The 13,538-nt window shown below is 41.3% G+C and overlaps 1 pseudogene; it reads right to left on the bottom strand.

Annotated features, from left to right (window-relative positions):
* Positions 1-5,463: 5,463 nt before the first annotated feature.
* Positions 5,464-6,656, bottom strand: LOC147429471 (uncharacterized; annotated as a pseudogene).
* Between the last annotated feature and the right edge of the window lie 6,882 nt (positions 6,657-13,538).

The following is a 13,538-nucleotide window of genomic DNA, read 5'->3' on the forward strand; positions in this document are numbered from 1 at the left end:
GAGAGTTTTCCTCATTCTCACCAAAAATGTTGCACTTGATCTTCTCAGAATTTGTGTATGAGTTGATTGCTTTTGTTGTGGCAGTGTTCTTTGGTTGAGCTTTATCTGCATTATCTTTGCTTTGACCACCTGTTATAATTGATGTTGACTCCATTAGTTGTAATACTGCACTTTTTTGCAATTGATGAGCATTATCCACTTGCATCTGAGTAACCCTTGATCTTAGAAGATCCACTGTACTTTCTGGTAGAATCTGTCTCTTTGGGGGAGATTTTGGTGGTGACCTTTGTGTAGCTTCTATTGACTTTGACTTTTCTATCACCTGTTCTAGAAGCTTGAGTATTTGCATCATCTTCAGATAGTCTTTGAATTTAGTTGAGCCATCCATAGGGTTTTGTACAAGGTCATGAGCTTGCTGGTATTTGTTACCATGCGCACCTTGATATGCATATGTGAGCTTGATCACATGTAGCTGTTTTGAACACTATTGTACTTGTCGACTTTTGGCTTTTACTTATGGAGATTAGCTAAAACTTCTGCCCTTGATGATCTTCATAGAGGCATTTATCTGTAGACTCTGATGGAATCTGGGTCAATTGGAAACTTCCAACAACCATATGATCTTTCAGTGGTTTTTGTTGTGAAGGGGTCTGTTGGCTAGAAGCTCTAGGGCTTCTAACTGGTGTAGCATTTCATAGTAACAAAAGTTGAGCTTGATGAATTTACAGCTCCCCCCTTTCTAGGGTGATCACTATAAACTTGCTTCATTGTAAGATTTCAAATCATTTGGCTCTGGTTTAGTCTCATCTTTTGGGACTGTGAAGGTACACTTTGGGTAGCACTATTGATGTTTGGCATTTGTAAACTCTGCATAGTTTCCAATGTATCTTCGTGAAACATGACAAATTATTCCCCAAGTCAAGCTATAAACAGCATTATCTTTGCCCCGATATTGTCTATCCCATGGGTCTCCTATGTTATGAGCTTTTGTGATTTCAGGACCCAAGGCATCATAGATGCTAGACTCTCGTCTATATCTATGACTGTTTTGGTCAAAGTATATGTTCGTTTGGTCACAACATCGATGTTTGATTTCTGATGGAGGAGAGTTTGGCTTTAAACATATTTTTGGGTTCAGTCGGGCAATATCCTTCAGCTCTTGAGAGGATGGGCTATAATAGATTCTTTCCTCTAAAATGAACCATCCTTTTTTATCTATCACTAGACGCACTTCTATGAGCTGGTATGTGGTCCGTTCAAACATTGGTTGATCCTTTTTGTACAGTTTCCCTTTTTGGTTACAGAGTGTGCAAATGAATTATGGATGCCATACAAAGATAACATCATTCTATTTGATGTGTCCTTTAGACTAGTGAATGATTGCACACTTGTGGCAGTGGATACAAAATCATTTGCAAACCTAACAGTCTTTTTAGCATCTGGTGATATATGGACACCTTGACCAAATTCATGCAGGAATTTGTTGTTCAAAGAATCAATTTTAAGATTTTCAGGTGCATGTGCATCTTTATGCTGATTTTGAACTTGCAGTGCTTTTATTGGTGCTTCTAATGGTAATGCAAAATCATTTGATTGCATTAAAAGTGACAAGCTAGATTCACTTACATCGAGATTCGCATTCCCATTTTTCTCTGTACCTTGCTTGGCAATTGATGTATCCCTGTTGTTTGGATTTCTTGGAAAATCTTCAGCAAAATGTCCACCTTTGAGAAGGGAACTCTATCATAGAGATATTTCTGGTTCGTCCACATTCTAAGCAATATTCCATGATTGGTGGTATTTGAACTGGCTCTGTCATGTCAAGCTCTTGCTGAGGAGCTTCTGTTTCTGTGTTTGCCAAATTGTCGGCATTTTCTTTCATAACACTACGCTTCAAGCTGTAGAATGCTCCGTCTTGACCTTTGTATTGTCTTTGTCTTGGTTCTCCAATTAGATTAGCTTCAATTGGCTGATCTGTTGGATCTTGCAATTCTGGATTTCGCCTATAGATATGACCATTGTAATCCATGTACAATGACCCTTATTGCATATGCACTAAATGGATGCTTTACTGGCTTGTGCAAATTTGGGTTGACTTTCTGAACTTCTATCTGCACTTCATCTTTAAGCTTGCAATATCTAGCTCCATTGAAGTCTATGAACATCTGGGAGTTCTTTGAATCTTTCTTTACTCTGATCAATAGGATCTTGGCTCCTGTGTTGCTTTTGTTGCTCATCAAGTATCTATGGCCTTCTGAATTTGTGTACAAAAATGTATCCCCGTTGTAGCCATATAGCTCTAAAATGTGCTTTGTTGCAGTTGTGCATGTGTTGCTATTGCTACTAACTTGCTCTGTTGTACTTGAATTCTCGGCTCGATTTGAGTCCATGTTGCCTTGTTCAGTAAAAACTGTCTCCTAGCAGATTTTGGTATCGATTAGCAGAATTTCTGCTTCTAAGTTTTGATTAAACTGCTTTAGCCAAAGCACTTTTGCAGTTGATTGCTCTTCAGACTCACAAGAGTTGATTAACTCTAGCTCGACAGTGTCAGAATTGATTGCAACCTTTTGAAGCAATGAAAATATGGGCCTTGAATAGGCTTATCTGCAATCCACCGTGGTTGGTGCCTCTGTTCGTCCGATTAGAAGCTCAATTTGCAATGCAATTGCTTGCAGCTACTCGTTTCTAGCATGCAAACTTTTAAATTTGTCTGCCCCTCAAACAGCTTTGAGTTGGTCGATTTCAGCTTTTTCTGGCTATCCTCCTATTGACCTGGCTTGCTTTGTACGGCGTGTGATTTTCCCAACTTCGCTTTGTTTGACTTGTTTGCTTTTGTGTTGTTTGCTCGGTTTGCTGCTCCTCTGGCTTTTTCATGGTTTGATCAATTTTTCTTGGCTGCTCTTCTAGCCTCCTACTGGCTTTGCGGTACACTTTACAGCTTTGTTTTTTGGTTGTAAGTTTTTTTTTTTTTTTGTGAATTTTTGATGTTTTTAATGAATTTTCTAAGAGATTTTATTTTTTATGATTTTTTAATGAGATGTTTCTGTTTTTTGTCATTTTTAAACCCTTTTTTGTTTTCTTATGAGATTTTTTTAAAAATAGATGCTTTCGTGCTTTTCTAATCTTTTTTTAATTTTTTATTGGAATTTTGATTTTTAATTATTTTTATGATTTTTTTAAAAATTCTTTTTTTAATTGTTTTTATGTTTGTAAAGGTTTTTTTGTGATTTAATTTTAATTTGTTTGTGATTTATTTGTTTATGTATTTTTCTTTTGTGGCTAAATAATGCAACCTAAATTAAAAATAAACTAAAACAACTATCTGCTTATAGTTGGCTGGTGATGGCACGTGCGGGACAGCGGAGTCTGGGGGACTGTGGGTCCTAGCACGTAGGCGCAAAGAAAGAGAGATGGAGTGTGTAGAGACATCCACTTGTGCCGTTGACATGGCACCTATCAGTTGACGTGGCACGCATAAGCGTCGGCACTGGCAGAGGCGGAGTGTGCACAATTAGCGTTGACTGCGGGACACTGAGCACTATGAGCATGACAGTGAAATGGTGTTGACATAGCAGGAGTGGACTGGGAACGTAAGTGTGATTGCGGTGATGGCGTGCAGTCACGGGCAGAGGAGTGTGCGGGCTTGGGCGGGGCAATAGAGAGAGAGAGAGAGAGAGAGAGAGAGAGAGAGAGAGAGAGAGAGAGAGAGAGAGAGAGAGACCAGGTGCTAAAAAAGGAGCATTGTTGATTGCACGAGAAGGGTACGCTGGCAGCCTCGCAGTATGAGACAGGGAAACAAAAAAGGGCGGAACACGAGAGAGAGAGAGAGAGAGAGAGAGAGAGAGAGAGAGAGAGAGAGAGAGAGAGAGAGAGAGAGAGAGAGAGAGAGAGAGAGAGAGAGAGAGAGAGAGAGAGAGAGAGAGTGAGTTAGAACTTAGGGGGTTAGAGTGAGAGGGAGTTAGAGAGAGAGAGTGAGGGGGAGGTGAGATACCGTTAACACTAGAATGGTAACCTAACAGGACATAAAAGTGTCCTTTCAAGGTTTTGGGAAAAAAATTCCAAAACCATAGTAGATCCACTCATTTTGAAAAATCCTTTCATGAGCTTCTGGTTCAATAACTACTACATATGGAAAAAATGAGAAACTTGTAATTTTTCTCATCCCTTGGTCACTACAAGCCTCCAAAGTTGATGGACCATTGCATTTTGCCCAAAACAGCAATTTCTTACGGTTGATTGCATATAAATAAGAGTGGGGATTTTTGTAGGACATGAGATAAAATGCCCCGTTAACTTCAATGGGTTGGTGACCAAAACATATGGTTTCTTTTACCTCACTAATTTTTTTTTGGGCAAAAAAAATAGGTACAAAAAGTTGCATTTTTGCCATTGTGCGGACCTATCATCAAAGTTTCTATAGTCATGCTCAATACAGATACTATATACATGTTTTCTTAGTTCCCTTTGGGCCTTTGGATTCAAAAGTATCCATGAAGCATGTCAAAAGGATAATGGATCTCTTACAATTGGAACCTTGGGGGCAATGATAAAGTGCTAAATACAACAAACATGAAAAAACTGGGTTTAGCATTATGACCTCTAGAAACCCATAGAAACTACTCAATATCTAGCCAAGTTTGTAGTCTATGATTAGATATGGTTACTACCTACAAAATGCACACAATTGGCCTAAGAAACTAGCAATATTGAGAAAGTTATACTTACTATCTAAAATGTATCATATTCTTCAGCAAGCAAAAAGCTCAACCATCATCATATACTATGCTATATAGCATATTAGGTTTCCCAAAACTCAAGGAAGATTAGATTTATGTTATACATTACACTTACACAATCAAAATTGAATTTGGATATCAAGAAAGCCACCAAAAAAATCATAAAAGTGCTAATTTTGGCCAAAAAAACAGGATTATGCAATTCTTGTAAATTGGTCATAACTTTCAATTTTAACACTTAGCTCTCCCTACAAGCATCAAAACACGTTGAGAACTATGAAGGCCTAACCTCTAGCCATCTAAACCTCACAAACATGAAGTTTAGAGTGGTATAGTTGCCAAAAATTGAAAAAAAGCCAAAAACAGGACCCGTTTTTTCACACTGTTTAGGTTCAAAAATGTTGTGCGAGAGTAAGGTTAATGGTGAGATCGATATTCCAAAAAAAATGCTAAGTTTTTTTCAGCTCATAAGGAAACTTTGTGGATATATAGCACCTAGAAATTCATTTTCATACTCTTCAAATAATTCAAGCAAAATGGTCACTTAACAGGACACAAAAGTGTCCAAGGACATAAAAGTGTCCTGTTACCATTCTAGTGTTAATAATCGGGCATTGGGGAGTTAGAGAGAGAGTGAGGGGGAGGTGAGATAATGTCAATAATTGCTTTGGGGAGGGGGTGGGGAGGAGTGAGAAAGTCACAGAGAGAGTGAGGGTGTGGGGTGGGTTCACAAGGAGAGCTCCAATGCTCCAGTTTCCCAGTCTTGCCTATTCTTAATTGCCATGAGCCAAGGCCTCCCAAGGATTAATGGGTAGCCCTCCCCCATGGTAGAGATCACATATGTATCTATTGACACACTCACCCCAAAAATCGACACCCTTACTCCATTTACCTTCCCTACACATGCAACATGAACATTGTTTTCCATCTTTGCGTGCAAGGAAGTGTGCTCATTAACTTCTAACCCAAGTCTGTGCATAAGGTTTTCTGTCATTACACAAATTTCTGCTCCTCCATCCACATAAGAATTAGAGATCCATTGGTCCTTGATCTCAACCTCTACTACTGGTACAATATCGTTGATTCCCCGGGCATTGATGGCCCCAATAGACTTACCTTTAGCTCTCCTAATGCTCACCATTTTGGACCAAGCCCTCCTCATCTTAGGTGAGAGATGAAGGAGTTGCTCCCAAGTGATCTTCGGCCTCTGACATCTGCCACAAGGTCATATGGTAAAGATCCCACTCCAAGTGGAAAATCCTCCAAGCCAATGTGTCTCCTAGACCTATTTTTCCTTTTCTTTGCATCCTTGGGAGCTTGTGATGATCCTTCTTGAGGAACCTCTTCCCGCTCTTAGGCATCCATATCATCATATTTGTGTCTCCTTACCCTTTTTATTGGCATTGCATCAGCTTCACTCACCTTTGCCTTCCCTTTATCTTTGCCATGATCTAGGGTAATGACTGATATTGCCCGCTCTTCACCCCCAGGAGGGAGTGGGGGAATTTCCGCTGGTGCGAGTGGTGGTGGTGCCGGGGGCCTTAATATCTGTATTGGTGGTGCCATGGGTGCGACATGACTTGCTTGTGGCATATCATGTGGAGGAGGTACTTGTTGTCGGGGTAGGCATTGTGGATTACCATTCCCTTGGCGAGGAAAGGGGCAAAAATACATACCATGACCTACCTGCCCACAATTGTAGCATACATATTCCCTAGCTTGCCGTTGACCACCTTCATGATTAGCTCCATTGGTTGGTGGTGGGGGTCTCACACCTTGAATCAAGTTTAAGGAGAGGCTTTCCAACTGATTGGTAATCTGTTGCAATAGCTCCTGTTGTGCAATTTCGGGTTGGTTGGGGCCACCCCTCCCACTAGCCTTGGCTGTTGTGCCATTGGGGGAGGCTCGATTCCTCGTCATAGTTGAGCTTTGGAACTTCATCTTACGATCCTTCTCTCTTGCATGAAGAATGACTTGATCATAGGAAGTTGGGAACTTCCCTTTCACTTTTTCTCTTTGGATCGGATAAAGTCCTGCTAAAAATCAGTCCTTCTTAAGACAATCAGGTGCCCTTTCTCCCTCGCGTAAGGAGGATGACCACTTCTCCTAGAGCGTGAGAGACTGATCTTTGTATGCCTTATAATTATTTGGCAAAGACTCATGGAGTTCTTGAAGTTATCTCCAGATTTCATCTGGGGACTCCTGATGTTGATAGTTGCTGAGAAAATTCATCTTTAATCCCTCCCAATCCTCTCTCACGTCTGGAGGGAGCATATGGTACCAAGCCTTGCCCCCCTCCCACAAAACCAATGGGAAGGCCCTGACCTTAGTAGCTTCCTCATCTCGCCCGGATACCAAGAACGCCATTTCTAGATTGTCTAGAAAGTCAGAGGCTACTTCACCCGGCTTCCCATAGAAGTTTCGGAAAGCCATTTGCTCAAGATCTCATAATTGCAACACCCCTTTTTTCTTTTTTTTTTGAAATATTTATATATATATATATATATATAATGATTTGAAAATCACAATGGTTTGTACAATGGGCTGGAACCAAGTTTAATGATCAAGGAGCTAGAATAAAATGAAAATAGATACATCAAATGAGTGATGATAATCCAGTAGAGGCAGGATGATAGGATGTGGGGATCTAAGGATTTCATCTAATACTTGGGGTCCAAACAAGAAGACTATTTTCTACTGGTAGAAAGTTTTCCTATCACATATATGTTCACATGCATATGACGTAGGAAGCTAAAAGGGAAAAATTGCAGCCCGTTATCCATGATCACAAGGTAAAAACTTACTTACTGCAGTCGCACCTTCTTGGCCTTGACAAGGTTGTATATCCACAATAGATCACAACCCTTCATGACTTCCACCTTACCAAACTCCTCAACTACCATCACATAGGGAGTGATGACGATGTGCTTAACAACTCCGAGGTTTTTTGCTAATAACAATTGCAGGTAGTTGCCATAATGAAAGCGTTGCATGAAGAGCACTCCATTTAGGTGTAAATCTCTCCCAATCCACTCTATTGCATCTGTGGTGGATAACTTCTTTAAGATAAGTTACAAGAAAAGAGCAGGAAGGCTATCAACCCGCTCTCCATGCATCGATGATAGTAGCCTAACCACTCTTCCTTTGGACATGGAAGTGCCTTTGATGTCCTTGCTTTGGGGTTGAAAAAGTGTACTGGTTGCACTCGCATACATGCTGCAAAACGGTATGCGACCTTACGTCGCTTTGCCTCCGAGGACAGCCTCCATGGTAGCTTGGGTGCAATCTGTTGGGGTATAAAGCCCAATGTGGTCGCCCAGGTAAGTGGGTGGGCCGCCAGGTATGTACACATTTTCTTTTGTAAAAACCTAATAAGAACTCACTATGCTCTACACATTACAGTAGAGCGAGTTCACCATATCGTCGTGCTCTTCTTCTCGCACTCTCTCTCGCGTCGCACTTCCGCTCATACTCCTTCAACTGGTATCAGAGCTCAGATCGAGGCTAGGGGCAGCACTGCAGGAGGCTAGAGTCACCAGCTCAAATTGGAGTGAAATTCGACAGGCAAAGACACGGCCCCAAATCTAGTGGGCGAGCCCGGAGGGCTCGTTGTGCTCAGAATTTCATTCTGAGGTCATCTCGATCACCGTTCGGCTTCGACAAAGTTCTGCGCAGACCATTTTCGGCTACGTGGTCTCAACGGGTGCAGATCCGACTCTGCAAATTTGGGGTTTTCGGCCTACGACTGCAGGTGCTGAGGATATCGACACTCCCAGAGTGATGATTTGTGGCTGTCTACACATCGAAGGACGGCTCATAGTTCTTGGAGGCGTGTCACATACGACACGGGCCCATCTACACACAGACTGTAGGCGACATCCACTAGTTCATCAGGTATCTTGTGTTTGCTGCTTGATATTCCAGATTTCATCCTGACATTGCAGGTACTTCCACATGGGATGTATTGTCAGAGATGATGTATGTCTGTTGAGGGTTTGTTGGCTGTGAGTCATGCAGCAAACAACCGCCGCAACGGTTACAGCATACAGTGGGAAATTTGTGGATGTATGACTTTGTGGTAAGTCTATGTATTGTCAGATTTACTGTAGCCTTTGTTGAGGGTCGAGTGAGGTTTTATTGAGCTGGGGGATTCTTGAATGTTGAGATCCTTTCGGTGATACAGGTCTTGGAGCAATCCCTCGAGCACCCTTAGATAGGCAGCTAGGATGTATTGACTGTGAGTTAGACAGTTGGGATTGCATCTTTGCTTTACTGCCGTTGAGGCATCGTCGCAGTCTATGCTTACAGGACAGTGACAGGACAGTCAGAGACAGTACAGGTGCAGGACAGGTTTACCCACAGCTTACAGTGTTAGAGAGATAGTGGTTTTTTGAGCTGTGTTTTGGTCTGTTTTTAGTACACCAGAGCCATTTTACAAAGGAGACTTTGCCAAAATTTCTGTAGAATCTGAAGCTTTCTTGGTTCATTTGACAGGTTGATATTGGTTCAGAGGTCAGTTTATAGGGGAAACTCTGCCGAATTTTTCCGAGGAAAGTAAACTACTGTGAAGCGTAGCTATGGCTGGATCACAGGACACTGCTCTTTACAATATCAAGAAGTTGGATGGAACCAATTTCCCATTGTGGAAGAAGCAGATTTGGCACGTGTTGGTACAAAAGAAGCAGATAAAACCTATAAAGCTCAAGGGGATAAAACTAGAAGATATGGACGAAGATGAATAGAGCAAAATGGATGAATTGGCACTTTCTACCATTATGCTGACTTTGGCAGAAAGCGTTTACTTCAATGTAGCAGACGAGATTTCGGCTTATCAAGCATGGTTAAAGCTGAGTGATCTTTATGAGAAGCAGAGTGCAGCTTCACAGGTATACTGGCTTAAGAAGCTTGTTGACTTGAAGATGAAAGAAGGGACACCTATGTCCAATCATCTGAATAAATTCAACACAATCTATAGTCAGTTATCAGCTCAAGGTGTCAAGTTTGATGAACCTGTTAGAGCTATGTTCCTGTTGATCACATTGCTGGAAAGTTGGGATACTTTTCTCACAGCTTTGAGTCGTTCTGCACCTCCAGATGGTTTGAACATAGCAGGTGTAGAAGGAAGTCTGCTTACTGAAGAAACCAATAGAAATACAATGGACAAAGGCAAAGGAACAGCCTTAGTTGTCAGGGGAAGGACCAAAGAAAATTACAAAGGTGGAAAGAGGAATCAGTCTCGTAGCAAGTCCCACAGTGCTAAAGGCAAGAGTGACATAGAATGCTACCATTGTGGCAAGAAGGGTCACATGAAAAGAGACTGCAGAGAATGGAAAGCAGAAAAAGGCAAAGAGAAAGTTGAAGACCATGGTGAGAAGAACAAGTCCTCAGTAAAGATTCAAGAAATAAATGTGACAAACACTGTTGCATAGGATGATAGTCTAGTGTCAGGAGACATCTACTTCTTGAAGAATACAATGGACTCAGCTCTTCTTACAGCATCTGATGGAAATGCACTGAGTGACTGGATTATAGACTCAGGGGCATCACTTCATGTTTCTCCAAACAAGGAGTGGTTTACCTCTTATGTGACCACTAAAGATCATGTTCGGCTAGGCAATGGGCAGACATGTGAGATCTTAGGTGTTGGAGATGTTCAATTGAAGTTTCAGAATGGCTCTTCTTTCACGCTGAAGAATGTGAGACATGTTCCTGCAATTACAAAGAGCTTGATCAGCACAGGTTTACTTGATGATGCTGGCTACGTCACCACTTTTGGACAGAACATGTGGAAGACATCCAAGGGTTCTATGACAGTAGCACATGTAGTAAAGTCTGGAGGACTTTACATGATTTATGTATCAAATGTCTCTAAAAATGTAATCAATGTAACCGAGCAGCCGAATGTTTCTTTGTGGCATAGCCGGTTAGGACATATGTCCAAGAAGGGAATGGAAATCTTGTCTTGTTCTGGTGATTTTCCTGGCTTTTCATTTAATGATTTTGAATTCTGTGAACATTGTCTGTATGGTAAGCAAACACAGCAGCCACATAAGCATAGAAGCAGTAGAAGAGATACACAGTTGGCACTTGTTCATAGTGATTTGTGTGGACCTATGCCTAACCTATCTCTAGGGGGAGCTTCTTACTTTATGACATTTATAGATGCTTACTCGAGGAAAGTATGGGTTTACTTTCTCAAGCACAAGGATGAAGCGTTTAGTGTTTTCAAAACGTTTGTGACACTTGTGGAGAATCATAGTGGCAAGAAGCTTAAATGCTTATGCACTGACAATGGTGGAGAGTATGTTTCAAAGGCCTTTCAGGACTTTTGTGAGTCAAAAGGTATAAAACGTGAACTTACTGCTCCTTACAATCCTCCTCAAAATGGTGTTGCTGAGAGGATGAATAGGACCATACAAGAGAAGGTCAAAAATATGTTGTCTAATGCACAACTGCCAAATGGGTTTTGGGCTGAAGCTGTATCAACAGCTGTTCATCTTGTAAATAGATCTCCTAGCAAGGTTTTGCAGAAGGATTCAGTGCCAGAGATTGTATGGTCAGGCAAAATGCCCTCATACAATCATCTCAGAGTCTTTGGCTGTGAGGCATATACTCACGTTCCAAAGGAATTTAGGAACAAACTTGAGCCAAAGAGTAGAAAGTGCATCTTTCTAGGCTATGGTAATTCTGGTGAGATGGGGTACAGACTTTGGGATCCCGAATCCAGAAAGGTTGTCCGCAGCAATGATGTTCACTTTAATGAATCCAAATATCATTCTAAACCAGAGAGGGTTGAGGAGATTAGAAGAGTTGTCTTCCAAGAAGATGGACCTGCACGTGCAAGACAAAATGTCAGGGCTCAAGAGGAGCAAGGACAGGATAGAGTGGAACCACAGGTTGTGGCTGAGCCTGAGCCACCTATTGTGCGTAGATCTGGACGTGTCACGCGACCTCCTGATAGGTTTGTTCCATCTATGAACTATGTCATGTTGACTGATTGCAATGAGCCTTCATGTTACAAGGAAGCAATGCAAATGAAGGACTCCGGGAATTGGCAATTGGCCATGCAGTCAGAGATGACAGATCTGCATAAAAACAAGACATGGAAGCTAGTTAAATTACCACAGGGCAAAAAGGCTCTACCTTGTAAATGGGTTTACAGGTATAAGATCACCACTCATGATAGTCAGCCAAAGTACAAATCAAGGCTTGTTGCCAAGGGCTTTAAGCAAGAACAAGGCATTGACTTTGATGAAGTCTTCTCTCCGGTGGTCAAGATGACTACATTGAGATGCTTTCTTGCATTGGTTGCCATATTAGATTTGGTGTTGCACCAAATGGATGTCAAGACAACGTTCTTGCATGGTGACTTAGATGTGGAAATTTACATGCAGCAGCCATAAGGGTTTGTTGAGAAAGGCAAGGAAGATTGGGTATGCCAGTTGTTAAAGAGTCTTTATGGCTTAAAACAATCACCGAGGGTATGGTACCATAAATTCCACAAGTTGATGCTTTCTCAAGGCTACAAACGTAGTGAGTTCGATCACTGTCTATATACAAAGAAGGCTAAGGATGGTAGTTGGCTGATCCTTATTTTGTATGTGGATGACATGTTGATTGCTGGCAAGCACTTGAAAGAAATTTTAGCTTTGAAGTCAAAGATGGAAAAATCGTTTGACATGAAAGACATGGGTGAGGCAAGTCATATACTTGGTATGCGCATTGAGAGAGATAGTTCAAAGAAGTTGATTTGGTTATCTCAAACAGAGTATATTGACAAGGTTTTGCAACGTTTCAATATGGAGAAGGGAAAGGCATTGAGTGTTCCATTGCCACCATATGTGAAACTTAGCAAACAAGATTGTCCTGTGTCTGAGGAAGAACAGGCTAAAATGGATAAGATTCCATATGCGTCTGCAGTGGGTAGTTTGATGTATGCAATGATTGCTACTCACCCAGACATTGCATTTGCAGTGGGAGTAGTAAGTTGATACATGTCAAACCTAGGCAAGAAACATTGGGAGGAAGTGAAAGGAATATTGAGATACCTGAAAGCTACAAAGAGTATGCGTATATGCTATGGGAGTCAGGAGCTAAGTGTAAAGGGTTTTACAGACTCAGATTATGCAGGTGACTTAGACAACCGAAGGTCTACGTCATGGTATGTTTTTACATTGGTTGGTGGAGCAGTATCATGGCGTTCTAGATTACAAGATTGTGTTACTCAGTCTACTACAGAGGTTGAATATGTTGCAGCAGAAGAGGCATGCAAAGAATCAATTTGGCTTAATCGACTAGTAACAGATTTGGGAATCAAAGAAGAGATGCCTGTGTTATATTGTGATAGTCAAAGTGCTATACAATTGGATCGCAATCCAGTTTATCACTCAAAGACAAAGCATGTGGATGTGAAGTATCATTTCATCAGGGAAATGCTCGAGGATAAGCAACTTCAGCTTGTCAAAGTTCACACCACAGAAAATCCTGTTGATCTACTTACAAAAGGACTTCCCTCAGAGAGCTTTGCACATTTTCGCAAGCAGTTAGGTGTAGGGTAGTACATCACTTCTCTACATCTCTTGTATATTAGCTTGTATAGTAGCTTCTCTCACACTTAAAGTACCACATTGGACTTTAAGTGGGAGGTTGTTGGGGTATAAATCCCAATGTGGTCGCCCAAATAAGTGGGCGGGCCGCCAGGTATGTACACATATTCTTTTGTAAAAACCTAATAAGAACTCACTATGCTCTACACATTACAGTAGAGCAAGTTCACCATATCGTCGTGCTCTTCTTATCGCA

This window comes from Adiantum capillus-veneris, chromosome 22 (assembly GCF_014529385.1).
Source record: "Adiantum capillus-veneris isolate H3 chromosome 22, ASM1452938v2, whole genome shotgun sequence".
In the NCBI taxonomy this organism is placed as follows: Eukaryota; Viridiplantae; Streptophyta; class Polypodiopsida; order Polypodiales; family Pteridaceae; genus Adiantum; species Adiantum capillus-veneris.